The sequence below is a fragment of the Aythya ferina genome, assembly GCF_964211825.1.
Source record: "Aythya ferina genome assembly, chromosome: Z".
Classification (NCBI taxonomy): Eukaryota; Metazoa; Chordata; class Aves; order Anseriformes; family Anatidae; genus Aythya; species Aythya ferina.
Genome location: NC_140299.1, coordinates 1,359,455 through 1,384,582, shown reverse-complemented (window position 1 = coordinate 1,384,582; position 25,128 = coordinate 1,359,455). Strand labels below are relative to the sequence as shown.

The 25,128-nt window shown below is 41.2% G+C and overlaps 1 long non-coding RNA gene across 2 annotated transcripts; it reads right to left on the bottom strand.

The window, feature by feature from the left end:
• Nucleotides 1–850: 850 nt before the first annotated feature.
• On the bottom strand, nucleotides 851–24,993 carry LOC311427158. 2 transcript variants are annotated; one of them, XR_014687226.1, is made up of 14 exons: nucleotides 24,688–24,993; nucleotides 23,694–24,045; nucleotides 21,536–21,620; nucleotides 19,778–20,112; nucleotides 18,869–19,022; nucleotides 18,000–18,364; nucleotides 16,927–17,053; nucleotides 14,813–14,924; nucleotides 12,942–13,032; nucleotides 6,782–6,826; nucleotides 4,621–4,732; nucleotides 3,565–3,686; nucleotides 2,032–2,243; nucleotides 851–1,189 (listed from the first exon to the last, which is right to left on the bottom strand). It is a non-coding gene; the product is annotated as an uncharacterized lncRNA (long non-coding RNA). The 2 variants fall into 2 exon arrangements; XR_014687227.1 differs by lacking the exon at nucleotides 2,032–2,243 and having other exon boundaries at nucleotides 1,076–1,189; nucleotides 23,694–24,993.
• Nucleotides 24,994–25,128: the final 135 nt, after the last annotated feature.

Sequence of the window (25,128 nt, the reverse complement as noted above, 5' to 3'; positions counted from 1 at the left end):
ATTGCAGATAAATCCTTTTAAAAAGCTGGAAAACGACGTTTTCAGCAGCCTGGAGCAGCTCGTGTTTTGTTCCAAGGAGCTGAACAAAATGGGACGGGTTGGGGGGTCTGCTGCCGATCCCGAACCTCTCTTCAGAGCCTCCCTGCTCTCCTGTGCCTCTCCAGGCATTGAGCAGAAGGACTTACCCTCCAGATCTTATTTTAAAATAATAATAATGATTTTTTTCCTCATATTTAGCCCTCTTGATTTTTAAGCACCTGCATCTGCACTGGTTCTAGGTGTTCTGCAAGGGCACGAAAATCCCAGTGCTAGAAACGCCTGTTTTTCTCAAAATAAGAGGTACTCAGGCTTCCTGTATGAATTCCTATATGAATTACATGTCAGCACAAGAGCTACAGACTAACCAGCAAAACGAATAGAAAATCACATCAGTTATTCAGTAGGGAATATCTGCAGCTCCTTACACACGTGAGCTTCTTCTTCAAAACGTTCTTGTGGTTAAAAACCTAGTCTCTCCCATTGGAAAAGGACTTTAAAAAGAGATTAGACGGAGAGTTTTTAAGTGGCCCTGACTAGAAAAATAATAACTCTGTTTTCAGAGAGATGTGCTGCACTTCTGCGCTTTATTTTTTTTTATTTTTTTCCAAAGGTGAAATAAGATTGTCATAATGCAGATTGCAAACCGCCCGAATTCAGAGCACTGCAACGACAGAATGAAAATTAGGTTTTTCTGTGAAATCAACATACTCATTTTTACAAGGTCAGTGTGGTAACAAAACAGAAGTCGGAATGGAAAACAGAACGAGAAAGTCAAATATAACCATTTCGTTTCAGTTTTGCCTGTTTATTCATTTCTTGCTCCAAACATACGCGTTCACATGGAACATTTCAACTTTACAAACATTTTTTTATCCTTTTCCTGGACCAGCCATATTTATATATGGGCAGGCAGATTAAATGACCCAGGAAGGGTTTTTTTTGATATCTGACTTTGATAACCCCGTGAGTGATGGCTCTGTCAATTCAGCAGGCAGAGGGTTATCCTTCCACGATGTCAGTCTCTTCAACCCCTCACTTTCCATCAAATGATCAATAACTCATTAGCCGGCACCTATTTAACTCCAGCGCAGCAAGGAATTGATGTCACCCATAAGGAAGCACGTAAGCACGTTCGGTAATGGTTGCAGACCTACAAACAAACAAACAAATAAATGTAAAGACATTGAATTTTAATTTTATATAAAAATTTCTGCTGTTTTGCTGCTGTACCACCTACTTAACAAAGACCAGGCTTTTCTTCAGTGCATTGTAATGCTTAAAACACCTCTTTGTGACACCTGAAAGTCTCAAAAGCTGGTGCTAAGATGTCTTCTTACCGGTGACACTTACTTGTTTATCCCATCCAAATCTTTTTATCCCCTTTTTACACCTTTTTTGGGGCATTTCTCATTGATGCACTTAGATTTCTCTTCTCTTTTTGTAACTGCAGAAGTGAACTTGACTTACTTAGAGGACCTAGTCTGCTTTTTTTTCTTTTTCTTTTTCTTTTTCTTTTTCTTTTTCTTTTTCTTTTTCTTTTTCTTTTTCTTTTTCTTTTTCTTTTTCTTTTTCTTTTTCTTTTTCTTTTTCTTTCTTTTCCTTTTCCTTTTCCTTTTCCTTTTTTTCCTTTTCCTTTTCCTTTTCCTTTTCCTTTTCCTTTTCCTGGCTATCTCATGGTACTCCATCTGCAAGAAGTCACATTTTCAGGCTACTGCATTACTGTAGTTCAGGATATTGAGCACCACCACCACTGCCTTTAAAGAAATCACTCTGTTTAACAACTTCTGTGCTGCTGCACAGATCTACTCTTTAGCCCCAGCGCCGCAAGATGCCTGTCGCTTCTTTCTGAAGAGCTGAGCACACAAGCAGACCTAGTTTCTGAAAAGCGGAGCCAGCAATTCCCCAGGCACTCCCAGGCACTGCTCTAGATGGTACGGGATATTTGAGAATTAAATGGACCATTTCAGAATGCCTCCCAGAAGATTTGCTCACATTTCTGATGGCAGTCGCAGCAAACCATCCCCATTCCAGCAGATATCTTAACAATTCAGCTTTGATGCACAGCAGCACCTTTGGTTCAAAGGGTTTGCAGGTTGTTTTACAGGAAAGTATCTAATGAATCTCAGCATGGCCACGCAGAGCTGGTATAGCCACCTCAGGTACTGCCAGGAGATGTTCTCTCTCTCAATGTGTATCATTTCCATCTGAAAATAAAATCTAAAAATAAAAAAATCAGAAAATGTAAAGGCCCAAGCCAACTTTTTCATTCAAGAGCATTCAGAAAGCAACGCTCTGCCTCCATTGCTTCGATCAAAGTCATGAGAATTACGTATTCTTCTCCAGAACTGGAAACTTCCTCTTTGGAGGCTTTCTGCAAGCTCATTCTTTTTAACCCTATGCGTTTCCTGAGCCAAACACCAGCCAAGGTCCTCTTCCTGGGGAGAAACACTTGGCACGGAGCTATTTTTTTTTGCCAGAAGTGCTCCTCCTGACACTCAGCAGCAGTAGTGCCCTTGAATCATCTCGAAGCTGCCTGAGTGCTTGAGAGATGAGGTTTGCGGCTAATTAGATTTTGCTGCCTGAACTGTGAACTTTCTCATCACTTTCCCCTACCAGCTTGGCAAAGTTTACAAAGATCCTCGTTTCCTTCTCCCTCGGGAGGTGGCAATGCAGAGAGTGCCTTGCTCAGCATTAATCTATGATGGCTTTTCTTCTGACCAAGGATGCAGCCCGTGTTGTGCTACTGAAACTGTACGCTGTTGTAAAAACCCCAGATTAAAGCCTTAATGATCAATTTAATTCGACTTGTAGCTGTCTGTCTTTGGAAGTTGCGATTTTGCTGCTCTGAAAGTATTTCCTTTCAGTGAGCACTATTTCTCTGCAGGTGTGGCAAACCCACAGAAGCACACTGAGGATGAAAAATAGGAATATAACTCTCTGCAACAAACACATGATGTTTTCAAAACCAGATGTTGCATGGCTGGTAAAATGCATGAAGCTTTCTGAAAGGTGAATATAATAATGCCGTATTGTTTGACATTGGTTTTGGGGAGAGAAATAGCTTGCTAAGCCATCCCCATATCTTTTCTGCCCATCAGCTGACCTATCTGATTGTGACAAGTACTTTTTTTTTTCCCATTAATCAACAGAACAGCTTGCTTAATAATTTCCTGGCTCTCGGTCCTGTAATTTAGGTCATTTAAGGGTTTTCTTTTTCCTATCCTAAGCCTAACGGGCGCATTCGGGATCCTGATGAAGAGCGGAGCTCCTGACGAATGGCAGCTCTCTTGTGAACTTTAAAGAGTGAGTTTGCAACAGTGATGAACAACGAGGTGCAGCTCTATTTAAATCAAACAGAGGCAGACAGTTTCCGAAAGAAACTGAGCTTCCAGCAAGTGCTGGAAAATTTGCCAAGGACCGAGCACCAAGTAGAGTGGTAAGATAGAGATAACTACTTCAAAATCACATGGTATGTGTCGAAATGCATTTTTGAGGCTTTTCTTTTGACATTTGCTACTTTCATACCCGCTCATTTCTTCCGTGAAGCTCGTAACCCAGAACTTCCAGCACACAACCTGCTGAAAAGGAGCATCCTCCGGTGAAACGTGTGTTAGTACAGGTACAGGTGATGCCAGCAAAACTGCAGCCTGAAATATAGAGAAATGCAGAAGAAAGGCTGAATTTTCCACCTCTCAAGGCTTTAGGAGGCTACGATCCTTAAACACAGCACCCATCCCAACAAAGGCAACTGGCTGTCAAGAAAACCTGCTTGCATTTGAGTACCAACAGACACAACTTTTTTCACAACACGTTCCCTAGGCTGGCTGGGAGCAAGCTGGCTCTACTTCTTCCTTCCTCTTTTGTTTGTGGGTTTTCTATTAAAGAAAAAAATAATGACATTCAGGTATTTCTTTATGTTCAAACGAATGAGAACATTCCGTTGAAGTCGCACTTACTAATTTCCTAATTCAAGCTCTAAGTGAATTTTATCATAAATCTCACTGGAGCCCCTTCTTACAATGTTTGCCATCCCAAGAACCCAGATGATTAATAACCGCAATCAGTATCGGTACTATTGTTATTCCAGTTTTCACACACACACACAAAAAATGAGGGTCAGAGAGGTGAAATTACTTAGCCAATAGCACTTGGCAAAGCAGGGATAGGAGCAGAAATCAAACCCGGATCTCCCGAGAGCAGTGCTTCATCTGGGAAGGGAGCCAACCCCATACCCACTAGTACAGGAGCCCAGAAGAGTCTATATTTCGATTACAAGGTCGCTAAGGAAAAGTCATCTCTTCTGAACCTTCCCAGTCAGCATTTGCAGGAGTTAACCATGAATTTCGTGTGCTAAACTCATAATTTCACGTCTTTGACAGTTTGGCTATCTTGTTAATTGGCAATTCAATGTAAATGCCTTAAATTATTGACACAATTATAACAATAATCTGGTAATCATGCTGGGTAAGTCCTAGTTAGTTTAGGAAATCAGTAAATTTTTAGTAGGAAAAGATACCTCTGCATAAGAACCGCATTCACTGGGCTGTAATTCAAAGTTTAATGACTTGCCTTCGCGTTTACCTGGCTTTGGATCAAGTGGTACCGATGCAAATTGCTCCTGTAAAGACCTCGCGTCCTTGCATTTCCTCCTGGGTTCACGCAGATCCTGTTTCCACCACTGTCCCAGGACGACCTGGAATTATATATGAGTTTAGTCTCAGTTCTAGAATTTATCCTTTGCATTGATTTTGATTTTACGATTGAAATTGAGTAGTAATCTGTTTAAATAATATTAAAGCTTCTCTGCTAAATCTTTTAGACTTAAACTAGGCATAACCGTCAAGAATAATATTTGGAGGAATATAAGGGAATGGATAAAAGCCCTTAATGTCTTCTGCTGCAAAATATGATGGGGAACGGAGGGTTTTCATACAATATTAAACGCCCTGCAAGAACAGCATCCCCTGGTAACCCTCCTCGCTGTCCTGGTTGTTTGCTGTGCATGTGTGCAGTGGGACACGAAAGGAAGCAGGAGCTTTACTGCAGAGAACAGTTTGTTCACCTATTATCTCCCCGGATTTTCGGCTGCAAAGCCGTCAGGGCCAGGAATGATCAAAATCTTTTGAATAACTTCCAAAGGCTTGGGCCCCCGGAGTGGAAACCCAAGCCTGCAGCAGGCAGCCGAGCTCCTGCACGATATGCAGGGAAAGATGGAAGCCCCTGAGCTGTAAAGCAGCTCCAGCCTGCTCTGGGAGGCATCTCCTGGATCTCATCTCTAAAGCCAGAACCATAGAAAGGGAAAAAATTAAATTCCCGAGCCTGCCAGAAAGCATGAAGTAAAATACGCTGGGTTTCCAGCCCCGATTTGGCTGAGGTGAGTCCATGCCGTTCTTCAGGGACTGCCCTCCAGCAAACATAAACATGAAGGATGAAGCCAGAAGGCAAGGATGCTTTTTTTTGTGGTGTTTTAACCACGAGGCAATGAGTTATAATCCTTTTGTTACCTCACGCTGGAGCGGGCTCCTGCTCTGTGGTGCCTCGCTTCAGCGCAAGAGCAGGGCCTCGAGGCCTACTCCCACCCCCATAGCAACGGGTATGTTCCTGTAGCCTGATGCTCTGAATTCTTCCTATATCTATAAAAAAAGGTGAATTGGGATCTGAGTATCTTTCTTCCCCATCTCCCGTGACGGTTTTCGAAGCCTCTATAAAGTGTTTTCAGGTGGGGGGTCACGACTGGGCATAAGGTGAGGAGCCTAACGCGCTGCAGGCCTCTGGGCACTCAGGATGAAGCCCGTTTATTTTCCAGTTCATCAGATTCAGCCCAATTTTCATTTTGTGCAGAGAGCTTCACCACCAGGCCATCCTTTCACCTGAGAAGAACGGAGAAATTTTGTTTCCAAAAGAAAAGATCCTCTCCGTTCATGGCTGTGGTTAGCACCTGAACCAGCTGGGTTTCTATTTACAAAGTCAAAGTTTTTTTTTTTTTTTTCCTAAGCTGGTTTCAAATCAAATCAACCGCAGGCGAATCAAAATTTAATTTTAAACAGAAAATGCATCCGGGATGGAAATAGAATATCAATCTCTAAACCTCCGTACTATGTCAATAATCCTTCTGTTTGCTAAGCTTGTGTTGGTTGTAAGAAATGTGATTTTTACCACATTATTTTTTATTACTTCCTTCCCAGTTCACCTCTCGCAATAACTTTTTTTCCTATATAAATCCTCACTAATTTGAGCCTAAAAAGAGGTGGGTTCTACCAAACTGAGGTTTTAAAGGGCACATTCTGCTGTTTTCCTGCAAAAATTAGGTGCCATCCCTTGTAGGAACCTCACAGGTAACTAAGTTGTTGCCATCAAGCACAAACCGAGGCGACAATTTCCTCCTAAGCACTCTCATTCAGCAGTTATAACTTTCTAAAAATCATCTTTTAGGCCAAAATTCCTCACGTCTTGAAACCTTCAGTCAATAATTTAGAATACCTGAGCAGGACAGCACTCCCAACCAGGTTATGCTCACCAGCATCTTCATGGGGCCATTTTGTGATTATGCTGGTAATGCCCTGGCAAAAATCCCAGTCAGGCACGCTATTTCACATCTTTCTTTCTTTCTTTATCATTTTATTTATTTCTAAGGGCTGTGCAGTGCAACCACACGGCCTGAACCTGAGCAGACACTGCAGTCTGTTGACAGCGGGGCTGCATTACAGTGCAGAGTGCACGCAGCTGTGTGTAAGATCCTCACCTCGTGGCAGCGTTATGTCACTCAGGATGCTTTCTGCAAGAGAATCTGGAGTGAGGGAGAAAAAAAAAATGATGTAAAAGGAAAAGAAAATAAATCTGTAGCACTCAGCTCTGTGAAAATGTGAATAAAGACTGACTTCATGGCTCTAGAAAAAATAAAATAAAATAATAATAAATAGCCACTGGGTCACTGTGGCTACGGATTAAGCCAGCTGCACAAAAGGGCTTTAAATATCTGCTGTGTGAGCTGCTGAATTTAACAGAGTTCAGAGGTAAAGGTGTCCAGTAAGAAGGGTTAATGAGAAAATTGGGCCTGGGTGAGCCATTGCGGGGAAATTCACAGTTTCCTACTCCACCTCCCAGCACCTTGTCGGATGGCACAAGCAGGCCACTTGGCTCTGGTGCGGGACATATTCTGTGCCAACTCCAACAAAGCCACAAAGGCAGAAGAGTTTGTGGGTTTTTTTCCAAATTTTTGTTCTCCTTTTAAATTCCTGGGCCATCTACGAGCACCTTGTCCATGCCTTCAAGCTGCCGCAGGTTTTTTATTAGCAGTCTCGTGATCAAGACCAACCTACTCAGTGGAAAGGAGAGGAGAAAATAAACATTTAGTTAGGAGGCAAGGGCAGTATTTATTTTATATAGTGCAAACCACAGTTCTTTGGTTAATCCACGTTTCAGTATTTTGAAAGACAAGTTATCCATGACTTGACTAGCCATGATTTAGCCTTTTAAGTTAATTGTCTTCACATCACCTACCGTAATCCCTGTAAAGTGGCAGAGCCCCAAACATCTCCGATTTGCTCTACCACGGGGGAGGGAAGGGGACACAACCATTTCGTGCTAGTCCATCCCTTCCCGGATCATAAAGGACACAGTGCCACTCACAAAGCAGCTACTCCACGCTACTTCATTTCCACTTCCTCGTCACACAGAGCCCAGCACCACATCCATTTATTGTCCCTCTAAACGCTACACCGAAGACAATATCACCTCTTCATTTCCATGCAGCCCCTCCTTCTGGAGATACATCATCTTCCACTTCCACTGTTTAGACACCATTTAATCAAGCTCCCACGCGGATATTTATCTTCTGGTGCACTTGGCTCGTAAATAACCAGCTCATCCATTCATCATTTTTGGTGCCATCCTGTGGATTTGCTGTAATGGGTTTGCCCAAGAAGCGCAGCCTGACAATCGCACGCATCACTCAAGCACCCAGCTGCATTTTTCGGTGTCCACACAGCTCTGGAAGGTGCGGAACTACTGCGGGTGGCATTTGGAAGGAAAACATGTCATCTCTATCGACATGCTTTGGCGGAGAGTTTCTTCCACATCATAAATTCAGAAGATGCAATCAGAAGATCATTCATCACCCCTATTAACTTTGTTCCTGGCGATGGGCTGTTATTGCTCTTAAATGCCTCTTATTGAGCAGTAACGAAGGGCACAACTGAAAAATGGCTTTAGAGTACAATGCATGCTCAGATGATCCAAACTATAAATTCCTCGTGACAGCACCATCGTTTCCCCCTGTACTCAACGTGATGGAGAATTAATCCACGGTCCCAGTCAAGCTTCGAGACTCGACCAACATAGAAGTTGTTAATAACAAGAAGCAGTTAATTAATTTCCTAAGCGACGGTGGAGTTACTCTAACTTTTTGGCAGGCGCTGGAAATATTAATTGGTGAAGGTGATGGGCGAGGCAAAGAATTTCTGGTGATGCAGGAGGTGAGGCCTTTTTTTGAATAACCACCACCACGATAATCCACACAGTGGAGGGGTAGCCTCAGGGTTGCTATCCGTGTCTCAGAAATAACAAGAAACCCCATCTCCTATACATTCTACCAATAGTTTGGGATGGAAATGCTCGTGGACTTCTGAAACACAGCCTGAGCAGGCCAAAGGAAAAAGCAGGGACAAAAGCGAGCCACAGGGATGAGCACAGTAAGAAGCAAGATGTCACCTTTTCCCTTTCCATCACAGCATGCTCGCTCCTCGAATACAAGATTTTTGGCAAGATGCTTATTAAACAGGGCTCTAAATTATTGCAAAAATTATCTTTCTTGCTCATCCCTGCCTGGAGATTTGCAATTTGTCATTTCTTTGAGGTTTCCAGCCTTGAGACACCAACGGGACTGTTTCTGTTACCTAAAAGGAGAGGAATTCTCATAATTTCAAGGGGAGGTTCTTGCTAGGCATCAGATACTACAGCGTTTTGTTTCCTATTCTGAACGCCCTTGTTATATCCCTTCTTTTCTTTTTTATAAGTGATTCTTGATTCAGAAATGAATCAGAGAGGCGGTAGATCACTTTTTTGGGCAAGATGAGACGGTGATGAAGCTACGTGGTGAATAATAGCAGACGCATAACCCAAGTAGATACAGAAGTCATTTTTTTTCCCGTTTCAACACTGTGTGGCATCGTTTTTCTTCAGAGCCCTTACCGTTTTCAGAAGAGAAAGGAACATTAAAAGAAACCTCTCACATTAAAATCCATGTTTTTTGGCAAAAAGCTCCCCTGGCACCAGCACCAGCACCTCCCAGCAAAGCAAGACCTTGAGCATCACAGGACACGGGGGACACCAGCCAGGAAAGCTCAATCCACAGTCACTAAACGGTGCTGGGATCCTTCTAAAGGAGAGTTTCAGACTGCTATCAGAGGGAAAAAATTTGCTTTCTGAGTTTATCCCACTTCCAGAAGCAGGCTGAAAGGCAGGGCTGAGGATGCTGATTGCATTAGGGATTCCGGACGGTGCCGGCGGGTCTCTCTGGGTAAACCTCTTCTGGAAAGAATGAGCCAGGCTCTTCACATATTGTTCCTCCTCATCCATATGCCGACGAGCAAGCTGTGAAGTATTGCTGTTAAGTTTTCGGCTGATTTTGTATTTTAGCATTTTTTACCTCCCTTTAAGGCCTTTGTATGCGATCGTTTCCAAAGATGTCGTTCCTAAGACAAAAATAAGTTTTAAAGTAAAGGTGATCATGCCTCAAAAGTGGCGTGATTTTGCCCGATGCATTTTAATGCTGGAATAACCACCTGGTTTGACATTCTTGCTCCAAATGAATTCTCAGGACCCTGAAATCACGCAAAATTGGGGAAAAAAAAGCACAGCAAGTGTGATCGAACGAAGACGTGGCCGATATTACGGCGACGTGCTGCCAACCCGGACCCTAGGAAATACTTCAGAGGTTTGACAGGAAGTCAGATATTTCTCCATCCCATTTCACAAGCACCACGCATACTTACAGAGCCCTAAAATCATCCCCAAAAGGCTCAGCCTCTGTAAAAGTTCGTAGCAGCAGCGAAAATGGGGATAAATTAAAGACCCCAGCTGGCATTTAGATGCTCCCTCTCCTCCTTTGCCTCCACGTCCACGTCTCTGCCAGGGAGAGGAAGAGCAGCCCCTTTATTTATTTATTTTGATAGGCAGCATTTTCCCCTAATCAAGGCTTACATTTGAAGCGGGCGGCTTTCTGAAGCATGAAATGGGTACATAAATACAATTCCATGACCTGTAACATCCAATTTCAGCATCTTTCATCGCGCAGCGGCTATCGAGCAGGAAACTAAAGGTTCTCATTCCTTGGGAAGTTAAACGGAAATATTCAAAAGTATTAATCATGCAAAGTGAATTCCAGAGCCTTACATTTATTTCTGATGTTGTGGTTTATTTGAATAAATCCCAAATGCGATGTGTGTGTTTTTTTTCCAAAGCCTGGGCGTGTGTAGCAAATTGCTTTTTCACCCCTTTTCTCCCGGGCAGATGTTAAGGGATCAAAGACACTGAGGGGAGAGGAACTTAAAATCTTGTTGTTTGAGAAAGGAAGGGAGGGATCCGGGCTAAAATTCAACGTGGTGATCCAGAGCCATACCACATCACACGGCGAGCTCTCTCCACAGATCTCATCTCTTGGTCTTGCAGAAAAAAACCCAAGCAAGGGGCTGGGACCTGTCCTCCCAGGGCTATTTGCAGGGGAAGGAAGTCAGGGAGAGATGGAGCTGCCTGCAATAGCAAAATTATGTCAAAATGTCAGGAAAAACATCTTTGGTAATTCAAATTTGACGAATGAACTGAACCTCAGGACTCCGAACAGCAAACGAGGGAGCCCAGAAGTGCTCGTTCCTCGATCAGCTCCACTCGTCCAGACTGGATGGCAAAAAAAATTCCTCTGAAGATCCTACCCCTTATCCTGCAGCGCTAATAAAACCATCTCGGCAAAGCAAACAGCACAGTCACCGGGCTCTTTGAAATTCAAGTCACAGCCTAGTCAAGGAGCTGTTGATGGAGAAAAATGTTAGTGCAGGCTAACAGGCTACGAGGAGCCACTCCAGCCCTCGGTATTATCCACGAGCCGTCTAATAAAAGCTTCCACCCCAAGAAGGTGGAAGACGGGGTAGCCCGGGATGGACATTTGGTGATGCCAGCAGCTTGTGGAAAAGAGCCAGGCAGCTTTAATTTCAACAGAGATTTTGGAAAAATAGTCAGGTAGGAACAAACACCACCTGGCAGCACCCGGAGCGAAGAGGCGATTCAGATTTCCCTCTCAGATTTGGGCTGAATTCCCTCCGTAATGTTCCAGGAGCTCCTAGGTGATGTTCTGTGGCTCCTTCGGTGACAGCCTGTGAAAGCCAACGCTCTCCCACAACAGCTCTGACCTTTTTGGCTGATTTGATTAGGTGACTGGTCAGGTCCTGCTCTTTGCCAGCCTTGAAGGCCTCTTCGAGAGAGAAAAGGGGAGAGGCAGGAAGGCACAGCACGGACAGGGGTTGATTTCAGACCCAGCTCTTGGCAACTAACTCACAACTGGTCAATTTTCCTCTAAACCCACTCTTCCAGCCAAGACTTTTTCCCCTTTTCCAAGGGGTGGCAACAGTAATTGCTGCTTTATTGCACTTTAATCAGGGCAGGGTTCGCCTTCCCTGAACGAATCCAAACGCCTTTAAGATTTCTCATATATTCCATGTGTACGTGGGCATAATTTGGGTCCAGTCTTGCCATTTACTTGGACGGAAAGCACCCTGCACTAAATTCTGCAGACAGCCTGCCATGCGAAATCTCTCCCTGCCGATAAAATATCATTAATACAGTCACCGGTGATGTATCGCTAGGAAAGGTCACACGAGTTACAAGGCGTTTGTTAGAAGAATCCGGGGTGAGACTCTACAGAGAAAGTGTTAAAATAATCATGCAGTAGCCATACGGAGAAAGCTGTTAGCAAAATTAAAGGGTTATCTCAAGGGGCAGTTCCCACTGAAGCTGGTTGGCTCAGGAAGGATCTACCTGCAAGGTGTGGGTGTCTTGGAGTGAGGGAGAGCAGAGCTGCTCTAAAAGCAGCCAGTTCCCCCAGGCTCCTGCCTGGGAATCAGGGAAATTTCCATCGAAACTGCTCTATTTTCAGCAAAACGCTTCAATTTCAATGAATCAGCTTTCGCTGATGAAGTCAGGTCAAGGAAGTCGAGTTCACATCCCGTCTTCACAGTCCCATTTAAGAGGATTATTTTCAAAGGTCAGATCCACCTCCTTCGTAGGTCTTCTAGATTAGCAAATAATTGAGAGTTGGAGCAACATGTGCACGGAGCCAGGCTAAAAGCTGACAGCTGAGCATGCCTTTTAGCTCTCGAATCTCAGCTCGTGGACGGGTTGCTTGAAGAAATCAGATGGAAGGAAAATCCCTGCAATATGATGTGACGTGGCACCTAATGCTTACCTGCTATATGTCCATCAAGCATTAAATTCATCTGCAAAAACTTAATACCAACAAGGATTTTACCTGTGGGTGTGCAAGGAATACAGACCTTGGGCTTGCCATAGGAGCATTAACGGGGCTTAGGCTCCTGAATTTAGCACATCACCAGCAGCCAAGTTCCTAAATACAGAAGAATCTGAAGCTATAGCTTTTATTGGGTGGACTTAGACTCTAAGCAGATGGATAAAAGCTTTTCACAAGACTTATTCTTGCAGCAAACCTTCAGCATTAGTTACCCAACGAGCTCGTGTCCTGCCTCTCTCCTCAACACAAGCAGATTCCAGTTAAAACTAAAGATATTTTTTTTCTCTAGGTAGCTAATTGACTGTGAATGCCAATTCAGTATAATAAAGCTGGTGACATTGTTTAAAGGAATGTCATTTTTTTTTTAATTATTAAGAATACTCACCCATTTTTTTCTTCGGATCGGGTGAAGTGGGCTGCTGAGGAAGCGATCGGGCTGCTTCATGGTTGAGACAGCTCCCTTTCCTCCAAATTTTCTGCAAAACAGATAGAGCGTGAGATGATGAGTAAGCAACTGTTGAGGACTTCAAGAGATTGCCTAGGAAAATGGCAAATTATCCAGCATTAGAAGCGTTAAGAGCAGAACTAAACCACTACATGTTAGATGGGGGACAACAGCTGATGGTGCCAAACAATGAGAATATAGTGAAGGGAGTTAGTTATAATAACTATAATGTGATCATTTGGCTGGCTGAAAGTGGAAAATCGGCGTTCAACCATCATTTATGTTGCTGTCACAAAGCATTACGGTGTGCACGTGGCACTGAGACCTGCCCTTGCTCGGGGAATTCAGTTCCAGCAGCACAGTTTGACCACTCGTCTTCATTCTTCACATTTAAATTTATTATAGATGCCCACCAAAACCAAAATTATGAATCACTGACGTTTTTGCCAAGTTTCTCTTCTATTTCAGTGTTGTTGTTTAAAGAAAAGCACAAAATTTCTTATTCTTTTCCTGCTTTCCTAAAGCTGTCTTTATGTGGCACTGTGCCAAACACTTTAATAAATTAAATATAGAATAATAATAGATTAATAAACATTATTAATAAATTAATGAAAAAATGAATAACTCAGTTTTTACTGACAGAAAATCTGCTGTTTCTTTTCCAGATTCTCTGTCCCAGAAAAGCTACACTGCATTTTTCAAAGCCCTCTTTTCCACTTGTCTTCCTATGTTCATTTATTCTCCAATATTTGCTCAGCAGCATCTCATACTATTACGGTTTAATGGACCTGTCCCCATAATAATGGAGCACGTCATTTTTTGTCCTTTTTCTTGATGTAGATAACCTGTCTGATGCTCCTTGCTCACACAGTCCTCCTCTTGCCTTGATTAAATATTAGGTTGAACAAAATCTACTACTGTTATCCTCCTGATACACCTTTCTATCAAATCATCCCCAGGGGTTTGGGTATGTTTGTCCTCAAAAAGTCCCTCTCTTTTCCACTGGATGTGCATTTGCAACATTTATTTATTTATTTATTTATTTTTGGTCCCATTTAGCTTCCAGATCTTATAATTGAGCAGAAAGCACAATGAAAGCATCGCGCATTTTATGTGGCCTCTTGCCTAAGCTGCACACTTGAGCTGGTTTAGTTCGGTAAATTCATTTTAGTCCATTTAGATATTCATCAGGTTGTGCTCTTTTTATTTCCTCATCAAACTGGATGGATTTTTTTTTTCTTAGTTCAGCGGATTTGGAACGTGGTTAGATCAACAAAGCAATCGCCAACCTTTGTCACTTTCTACAACTCATTTATCACCATCAAACCAAATGAATATTCCAGTCGTCCCGAAATGACACGTATTAGAGATAATGCCCTTCATAAAATGAGGCATGTAACTAAAGCGTTATCGCTGAGTGTACAAGAACTTTGTTTTTCTTCCCAAGACAAACAAGAGCTGCTCCTCCAGGGGTTTGCTAATAAGATTCTGCAGCAGAAGGAGTTGGTTAGGCACAAAGAGGGAGCTCAGCTCTCAGTTCCTCTCTGTGTTGCTAAAGGGACTTTGTAATGAAATATTCACTTGAGTAGCAACCGTATAAAAAGCTCTGAGATTAATATTTAGGGACGGAAGGGTAGGTTAGGATAAAACAATACCAATAAAAGTTAATCATCTCCAAACCTCTTCGTGAAGCAGAAATTTCAGAGGACATTTGTTTGTACCAAAGTCCAAGGTAGAGTGGATAAGCTTTTAGATCTGGGTGCAGACGAGACTCGATTTGGAGTAAATCAATTCAGTTTTTTAAAACTCACCCACTGCTGCATGTATGTCCCATTAAAATGTCACAGGCAGACTTTTTCCTCTTGAAATCTCTGATAAATTCTGTTCGGTGCCATGTTCCTTCCTGCCACTGATGGGTTCCTCCTGCAATAAACCTGCCGTTGGAAAGCTGCTTTGGAGAGGGAAATGGTGAAAGCCTTTCTGATTAAAAAGGAGCTGGATTAATCCATTAACAAGTTGAATTAAACCTGTATCACCCATTTGGCTCCAATAACCATCTTCATCTGGTGCTTTTGGTGTTCACGTGTAAATGAAATGATGAGGATTGTTTTAATCTCATTTTTTCTTTCCAAATGTCTACATAAAATAAAATAAAAAGACACCTGCCCCTTGGTAACTGGTGCTTTATGTACTTATAAATACAATTATTGGTAATTAGTACTTTACGTTCTTAGGTCCTGAAAGCTTTAGGTGCTAAAAAATGACTCAAAATCAGGTGATTTACCCAGGTAAAAAACAAAAAACAAATTCTACGTATTCAAAAAGCTGCAGTCTGTTTTTGTTAGTTTCTTTCTCTTCTAAATAAAACTTCTCTAACTGTCATGGCTCACCAGGGAAAGCCTTAAATATCCGTGTGGATGCTTATTAGTTTTTATTATATTGTCTAGGTACTATGCAAAGGAGGAAGGGATTTCAAGATCTGCAGAGCAAGATGCAGACCAAAGTGAAAGAAAAAAACATGAAGAGTTACAGGGTCTTTTATAGGTGAAAAAAATGAGAACAAACCCCAAAGCATCTCTTCTCCCTTGGCTAACATTTAGTTATAAATTAGTGTAAAGCTGGAACGAGTCCTCCTGATTATTCTGAAATCATGACAGAAATACAGAATCTGGCCCAGGTAAAAAACAAACAAGAAAACAAACTCATGAGAAAATAGAAGCAAATAAAGGATTTTCAGGTTAATACCAACTGAAGAACTGAAGCTGGTACAAGAAAAGGGGGGAAAAAAAATATATATATATATATATATAAAAATTAAATATTGAAAAGACTTTAAACAAGGCTATTTTTGTACTTGTTGAAAGCCAGACGTCTGATTTGGTTCCCTTCCAGTCATGATATTTAAAAAAAAATTGTTCTGCATTTTGCTACAGTCCCCTGACCACCGAGGTACCAACCTCCTGTGAGTGCGCCGCTGAATCTTTGTTCAGGACGTAAAAAAGCCTCTGTAATCTCCGGGGTTTTTCTGTGATCCCAGCCTCCTTTTGAATATATACAATATGTCCACTGCCAATACAAACTGTGACCTTCTGGGGTGGCACACGGAGGAGGATTGAATGAATTTAGGTCAAGAAACCAGCGGTAGCCTTGCACTGGGGAATTCTTTTAGCTGGCGCTGTTGGGGATGGGAAGCAGAGGTTGCTTGGCATGCCAGTCGGGTCTGGAGACACCGAATTGGCTTGGACAAGGGAAGAATGAAATATGGATCCATGAAACATGGATCTCTGCTCACTTTGCTGCTGCAAAAGCAGGGCTGAGACAGAAGCAGAAGGGTTGGTGTTTGGTTGAGTTGAAAATCCAAGCTTCCTCTTAGCGCCCTGAATTTGCATCTCGGCCCGGTCTGATGACAGCTACTACTGGCTAAAATAAATGAAGGTACACAGGAACACAAGGTAAAGCTAAGGCAAATCAACTAAGGATTGATTCCTTAATGCAGTTAATCCGCCATCCATAAATGAAGCTGCTTTTATGCAAGAACCGACCGTCATTATTCAGTGAAATTTAATTTCCCTTTAACCTCCTTTAAATTATGTCATAGAATTAATGGCATCTGATCTTTCAGAAGCACAGGCTCCTAAATGTGATTTATTAGACTAAAAAGCATGTTCAGACCGCCGTCAGCATCCCTCTTGCTCACACGTGGGCCAGGTCCTGTCACTTTATCCCTGTTGGCCTCCAAGAAGAGCTTTTTGGGTGGTCCTGTGGGCTCGAAGACACCTGTGGATCCCTTCCACATGTATAATATTGAGACATATCACATCATCTAGCATCTGTGCAGAGTGTGTATGTGTGCATGGTTTGTGTGTGTTCGAATAGTACACTACACTAGCTGCTTTAATGAAAAGCAGCCCCTTCCCCTACATACCCGCAATTTATGTGCAGAGATTCCTCAAGTTTAGCTGCTTTGCTTCAGGTTATATTTCCAAATCTTCCAGTGGTCCAGCTGTCCTGAAAACGCAGTTCTTAAATGTTGATGGTTTACAGGCAATTAGCTGTGTATGAAAAAAAAAAAAAAAAAGGAATCTGTTGAGCTTGAAATTGCATTCTCATTTAAACAAAATCCCTGGCTTTCGGTTTGCATCCACACGCCTTTTTTTTTTTTTTCCTAAGGCACAAAAAAAAAAGATAAAATGTCAATGATAAAAGGTAAATGATGATGGATAAATAATGATAGATAAATCACAAATCAACCAATTCAGCTCCACAACAAATTCCATCCCTACAGGATATCCAGAAAGGGTGATTTGGCCAGGAATGCTTGCTGAACTGAGACACGAGATGCTCTACCTCCCTATGCATATCCCAGGCATATTCAAGACAGGTTTCTGATGGCTATATATTATTGATGTCCATTAGCTGATTACAAAATGCTAGCGTGGCATCTGTGGTTTTTCTCTGCTGCTGCTGAGCACAAACACAATAGGAAATGTATGCCTGGAACCCCGACAGGCTATTTTTGTTTCATCTTGCAGCCTTCGTTCAGTGGCAGATAATAGCTGGTTCATCTGCCTCCAGCTATTTGCTAAATGAGGATGTTGAAAATGTTTCAACAACGTTCCCATTCCGTTCTGGATGTACATTAAGAAAAATGTCACCGCAGACAGGAGCTTGTCACCTTACATACTGATGTTTGAGGTTGTTCCGTGCTGCTGTGTCATACAAGATCAGAGAATTATTTAGGTTGGAAAAGACCCATAAGATCATCAGATGGATTTGGTGTTCTACTGCCATGTGACAAAATGGCATGGACATAATATCCGTATTTTCTGCAAGAACATATTTTCACTTAATAGCCTCAAGTGCCCCCAAACTTCTCTAATTTAGCACAAATAGGCCAACCAAAGTGAAGAACCACAAAAAAAATCAGTGAATCAGCAAGAATCGAGTGTCACCAATAAGAAATCTCAGTATTATTTACGATGTCCTTGGATTACTGACCTTATCCATATTTATGGCTGTGGACAGCAGGGAAATAATTGTCAGAGGTATAGCTGTGAGTGAACAGTTCAGGATTTCCAAGCTGGCTGGAGGAGGCCTTTCCAATTTAATAGGTATTTCTTCATCACACTCACTTAAACGCAGACCAATGTCAGGTTTTGGTGAGCAAAGGAATAGAGAAATGTCATTTTTTTTCCACCAAAATTTCTGGAGCCACCTTCTAGAGTTCCCAGTGGGAAATAACAGGTTCTTTTTGGTATCTGCCATTCAGGAGTGATAGGGAGAAGCTCACAGCAATTTTTTTCTTTCCATGAATCTTCCTTAGGGTTATTTTTTCAAGGGGCCATGATTATTCCAGTGAAGACCTAAGATGAGAAGAGGAGAGAGAGCTTTAATCAATATCCAAGGTGACCTTCGGGCAACTTGGCCAAGAAAATTCCACAGTAAGAAGATTTTTTTTTTTCTGCTGAATCGGTTGAAAATGTGAGCGCTGCCCCAGAATTAAAGTCTGGGACGGTAAAGCAGATAGCATGCATCATTAAGAAGCACAATATTCCCAGAAATGACATGTGCTAAAGGCAATCAGAGCCAGAAAGTTGAACGAGCCATTTCACTAAGTTCTCCCCTTTATAAATCCAAATTTGAAACCGTGGTTCTGAAACAATGAACATTTTTTACGTTTTAATTATTTATCAAAGGAACCGTGTAGGGCAGTTTTAAAAAACAATGATTTAAGCTGAGATTTTCAAAATAATACAGATAAAAATTCTGATGGGATTCTGTGTGTTTTAGGATCCTAACTTTTAGGTTTCTTTGAAAATCTTCGTCTACAAATATTGTGGCTGGAATAAAGTTAAAATCAAACGCACATTGTTTTGCCAGCAGCAGCAAAGTCTGAACTCCTAATGATGTCAGTCTTGTTCAGCTGTAAGGATGCGCCTTAATTCCCACATTTCAGTCATAGCAACCGAAGAATGAATCCAGGAGCCTTGGGGAAAATCTGGATTTCGTCCCTGAAAAAAACTAAAAATAAAAAAATTATATATATATATATACATTTATATATAGTTTTGAGCACATAAACCACTTTTCCTCATGCAGAAATCCACTGACAAGCTCCAGTGCCTGGTGAAGACCTACCAAGTATTAACAGTTAAGAACTAAAATTGATCAGGATTTTTAAAAAACGTGCCCTGGAGCATTACAGATTAAATCTGATGCCCAAATATTTTATCAAACAGAAGTGTGGCACTCCAGCTCTTTGATGTAACCTGATTTGCTATTCATGAAAATGTTTCTTCTTGTTGGGAATCTTAAATTAAATTATATATTATTATGCAATATTTTCTATAATATTTTCTGTTGGAAGGACCTCTGAAGATCACCTAGTGTCGGATCACACACTCCAAGCAGGGGCAATTTTAAAGTTAGATGGGGTTGCTTAGAGAAAAACGTTTTGAGTATGTCCAAAGATGGAGATTGAAAAGAAAAAGGAAAGAAAATAAATTTTTATTTATAAAACCAGACATGGTTGCAACTTTCCACATGAATAAAGGAAGAAAGGACAGTGGAAATGACTGGTAAATCCTCACATAGTAGGAAAATTATTAAATAAAACACCAATCTTGGGCATGGGCCACGTCCAGTGCTTCAGCAGATGGCAGAAAAATGTGTGCTGTGATTTCCAGGCTGCTCCTTGCTGCCCCCAGACCAAGGAATTGGTTGCACCTGCAGCGAGGAGATAAATCAGCCAGGAGCTGTGGTGCATCCTGACTTACCTGCTGGCTCTGGGCATGACTGCTCTCCACTACATCCCAGGAAAACTCCCTTCCCTCCTCATTTTCCCCATTTCACAGGCTAAGGAAGGAAAAATACCAAGAGCTTTGGCGGTTCAGGTGATGGAGAGAGAAAATCTTCTTTGTAAGGGGCTTGAATAAAGGCAGGGTGCTTCAGTAATCGAGATGCAGGATGAAGATGGCTTGAATGAGGATCCAGGAGGTGTTCTACAGAAATAACTGGCAGGATTTGGGCATGTCCTGGGTGTGAGGAGCTGCAGATCACAAAGAAGATGTTCCTGGCCTGAGTGACGAGCAATCCTGGGCTGCAAACAAGACTGAAAAAGGATAATGGTATTAATAATGCGAATAGTTATGGCCTCAGCTTTGGGGTTTAGTCCAGGTGGTACTTTGCTGGGATGTTTCCAACCTTCTCTAGCCTTATATTTATCACCTTTCCTTCCTCTTTGTCTTTGCACGCACACAGTGGTCAGTTGAAGCTCTGAATGGGTGGTTTCTTTTTATTTTGGAGCAGTTGAACAAAGAAAAATGATTTCAGCAGTTGTCATATCTTCATTAATTACTTCTGCAAATAATATTTCCATAACATTTCAGATAATAGAGCAGTTGTGGGGTTTTTCTCTGCATCATTTGTCTTCATTTATAGGTGCCTGACAAGTCGAGCGGTTTTCAGTTGATTTTAAATGACTTTTAATATCTGACTAAAGATGGCAAATGATTTTTATTAGGATGTGAGCCCACGTAAGGGAAAAAAATAAAATGGTAGCCTCGTAAGATACAATTAATCCATTCTGAATATCCTGGATATATTTATTTTTGACATGTAATGTGGGGAATGTGCAGTGCCAGAGGAAGACTTCTCTGAAAGTAAATAAATTTGCTTTCTAACTTGACATAATTCCTGTTCTTAGATATAATAACGTATGCAAATTGACAAATAGAGCTGGTTTAATTAAACAAAATTTAAAATGAAATGACAAAACCCTTGATGAAACACAAAAAAGAAATACGTTGCTAGCTGAGGGAAGAAAGCCTGGTTATTACAGAAGTGAACTACGTGATTTTATAATTAAAACAGTCCCACGAAGGACTGAAAAGGGTAAATTACAGAAATCTGATCCAAATCAGAACACCTGCATTTAAAAGGTGGGAAATACCTTTCAGATCAGCTGAAGACTAGATAGCTCCAAAACCCTTTGCTTTACTTGGAACATGAGAAAAGTTCCAGCATTTGCCTAAGATCCCGTTTTCTCCTCTTTTACCTTCATTTCTTTTCTCCTGACATTTTGACAATTTTTTTTACTCCCCAAATATTCGCCTGCTCAGATAGTAAATTAAATGTACTTTATAGCCCTTAATGTTTAGGTTTTTATATATGATATATATTACACAGAGATAGTATTTGTAGGGGGTTATATGCACGCATAAATAATGAAAGCAGCTGTGATTTGTAAAAGACTTTATCTACATACAAATCCCAGTAAAATTCCAGCTGCAGTGGCTTGGGTGCATTTTATTTGAACTAAATTTCTTCACCCATCTCCAAACCACAATCTTAGCGTTGAAAAAAAATAGAAAATTTACAACATATTTACTCTGTTTCCTTTCTAACCCATCATTTATACTGATTTCAGGGTTTTCCTGGGCTTGGGCTAGGGAGATATGTTACCTCTTCCCTTATCATGAGCTTCCAGGCAGCAGCAGTGTGTCTGCAAAGTTTTCAGCACTCTATCTACTTACAGAAAATTTGTTGGTGAAGTTTTCAGGCCTGTGTTTTCTAAACAGGTAGGCTAGGAACTGATGTGGTTCTTGCAAGCCTTCAAATCTGTAAATAAGGTGTTGAATAGAAGATATTTATTTAAGAGGACTTCATACACACACACGCACTCCAGGATACAGCTAGATCCATTTCCACTGTAATTAAAATACACACAGAGGAACCTTTCTAGAGATGTTGGAAGAAAAGCGTGTATTTTCTGAATATCGAGCTAGGAACAAAATTAACCTGACATTTGTATTTGACAAGTAAGTTAATGCTGTGCTAATCCCCTTCGGGACGCCGCAATTTTCACCTGTCAGAGATGTTTTAGCCCAAAGGGGGTAGCAGTCCCATCCCTTTCTGTTCTACTTCAGCTGGAGAAAAAAAAAAAGAATAAAAGTTAAAAAAAGAATAAAGGAATAAAAGAAGAAAAAAAAAAAAGGAAGAAAAAAGGAAAAAAGAATAAAGGAAAAAAATAAAAAGAAGCCACATGTAACAGGCTGTCTGTCATTATGTTCTTACCATCCCTCGTTTAGGATACCCATTTCTTGGGGAAAAAGGGCCGTGGAAGGCTTTGCACATCCCTGTGGATACCTTAGGAGGAGAAATATCTGAGAAGGTGAAAATCTGCAGGAGCTGCATCCTGCCAAGCAGCAAGCTGAGAAGTTTCCCTCTCCCAAACTAAGCAGGTGGGGGGCTGGGGTATTTTATTTTATTTTTTTTAAACACAGATATAAATAAGTTTCACTTGAGACTTAATTGTTAATTAGTCCACTTTAAAACCAGATATGTTAAATTCATTACAGCGCTAACCCAGTTTGAGATGCATTAGTATTCATCTTCCCTGCTTAATCACTCCAGTATTCATTTAAAATTCTCTCAGTAATCTAGTCTGCAAATTTTCAAGTTGATGGAAATGTCAAAAGCAAAAGGGAGAAATGTCTAATTAGCTGAGTACCTTGCTTGTTGCAATTCCTTGGCAAATAATAAGGGGACTTATGTAATGCTCGCTGCAAGAGGGTGCAGTAGTTGAGAGGAGCCTTTGAATGAAACAAAGAATAGCTCGTGATGACTGATTGTCTGGGCCACAGTGAGTGCATTACTCCTGTCTGTGGTATCGAAACATAAAATCTGAGTGGTTCTAAGATTCAAAAAAGAAAAAAAAATGAAAAAGGGGAAAAAAACCCACAGTTTTCCTATTTCATATTCCTAAAAAAAAAAAAATTTTAAAAGAAAGCTTGCATTGACTAAAGGGAAATAGTTTTTATTTATTTTTTTAAATGAAAGTGGTTTTTTTTGTTGTTTATATTAGGGTTGTATACAAATTGATGGTGGCAATACCCAAGTCAGGCTGTGTAACTGTTATTTTCGCATCTTGTGGCTAGCTTTAAATGAAGGTGTAAATTAAATCCGTCTTTGAGTGCCTAAGATCTTCAGGCAGGAAATGCTGGATTTGTTTGGGGAGGCACAAATTATTTATAAGTACTAATCAGCGCTAGCCACTAATGAATTCTGCTTTTTTTTCCCTCTCTCTCGTTGCCAGATGTTAGTCAAAGTCTGAAGTTCCTTTATTTTCCTTTAATGAAATTACTAAGCAAACATTTTGGAGAAGGAAAATTCACGACCTCATTAAGCAGGAGCCACGGCCCTTCGCCGTTTCCATTTCTGTTCTGTCTGGAATTCGGCTGCCTGCCGTTAAAATGCCAAAATTCATCACGAATTAAATCACCAAAGACTGCAAGATGCTGCAGTTATTTCCTTCTCTTCACCTAAGAAGTGTTGAGATGGCTTAGACACCAATGTAAAGGATTTTTAATAGTGATGCACCAGGGTAATGTCAAATATCTACCAGCAGTGACATAACACGAGCAAGGGTAGGAAAAAATGTGTCATTTCACATCCCGACAAGCACAAAAAAGTTTGAAAAGCTGATTTCCCATTGCAATCAGCTGGGTTCCTGTCCTAGGGAAAGGCTAAAGACTGAGTAAAAGATGTTGGAGTAGAAAATGATGAACAGAAAGAAAGTTAAAAAAAGAGAACGGATGAGAAAAGGGTGAAGGGTAATGAGAAGTGAAGCAGGAAACATGGATCAGCCAAGAGATAGCGGTGATTTTAGTTAGTGACCTTGAGATAGCTCACCTGGGACCTGTTTTTCAGAGACTGGAGGGAATCTCTTGACTTTCAGAGATGCTCAGGAAGCCAGATTGCAGCCCGGAATTACCAGGCACTTTTGTAAAGAGCTTCTTTACTAGCCCGGAAAGTGCATCTGTGGGTGGAAAATGTCCTTCCATGCCCCATTTCCATTGCATCTCGATGGATCCCTGGAGCTGCCTCCTGCTTTTACAGTCCTTTTGTATCTCCTGGTTCTCCTTGTGTTATGATCTCACTTTAGTACCTGAACTTGCGATGAAATTCATGAGGAAAATTCCCTGATGGCTTGGTCATCTCCTGCTGTAGTCTTAGGGCCTTAGTTTGAAACCTATTAAGGATCCTGTGTACACCAAAGGTGAAAAGGTTTTGTGTTGGAACAAAATTCCTTAGGAAATGTTCCAAAAAAAAGCAAAAGAAGAACCAAGAAAGCATGATAACAGCTTACAGTAAGAGAGGAAACAGTAAGTAGTCATTTTCTATTATAAGAAATAGACTTTTCAATTAATTTCTTCTTTAGAAAAAGCTGAATCATTCACATTTAAATAAATGTGTCCAGTTTAGCCACTGAAAGACCATCTCTGACATCCCAAGTGTATTTATTCTTGTTTATTCCTACGGTAATAGCTTGACAGAAGATCTGCATCGCTGTTATTGCTTCTTACAGGAGGACTAAGCCCAAGAAAAACAGGCTGTTGGGTCTGACCTGCTGATTAATGAGTGATAACAAAGCATTATTACAATCTGCGTGCATCTGAATGTCAGCTGGGAGGAAGAAAGGAAGAATCAGCTGGGAAAAATAACTAAGATGCAATGAAGAGTACACACATCTTTTTAAAAATGACATAAAATTGAAATTGAAAGCAAAATATGGCTAAAGCTAGAGGTCTAAAAAAGGGAACGATGTGAGATGAAACAATATTTTTTAGGCTTTTTCTCGAAAGAACAGGAAATTGTGGTGTTAGCCCAGTGGTTTGATTTTTACCTTAAACGCTCGCTTTATATCCTTTTGTGCCCTGAAAGACTCTGCTTCTCATACAAAAAGGTAGGGCAGCGTGCCAGAAAGTCAGGTTCAATCTCTTTGGAGAAGTCCTCAGCCGCAGCTCATGGGCTCCAGCCTCTCTTCTGCCTTGGTGTTACGTGGCAGCAGTTACAGAAAAAGCTTTAGGGCAGGATAAATGTGAAACGCTTCCATTTGGGGCCGTAAATATTTTTCAGAAGTGAAAAATAGACACAATAGTAGGAGAGAATAGGACAGAATGCTTCCTAAATCCTTCAGGTCTATAGAGGAAAATCCTCACCTGCTATCCCAAATCATTTCCATCAACTTCAGGGTGACTCCCTCAGTGTATGGCCACTTTCTTTCTCAGAAAGTCTGAGGAGGACATATAAATCCACTTAATACTGGAAAACAAGACAGCAAGAG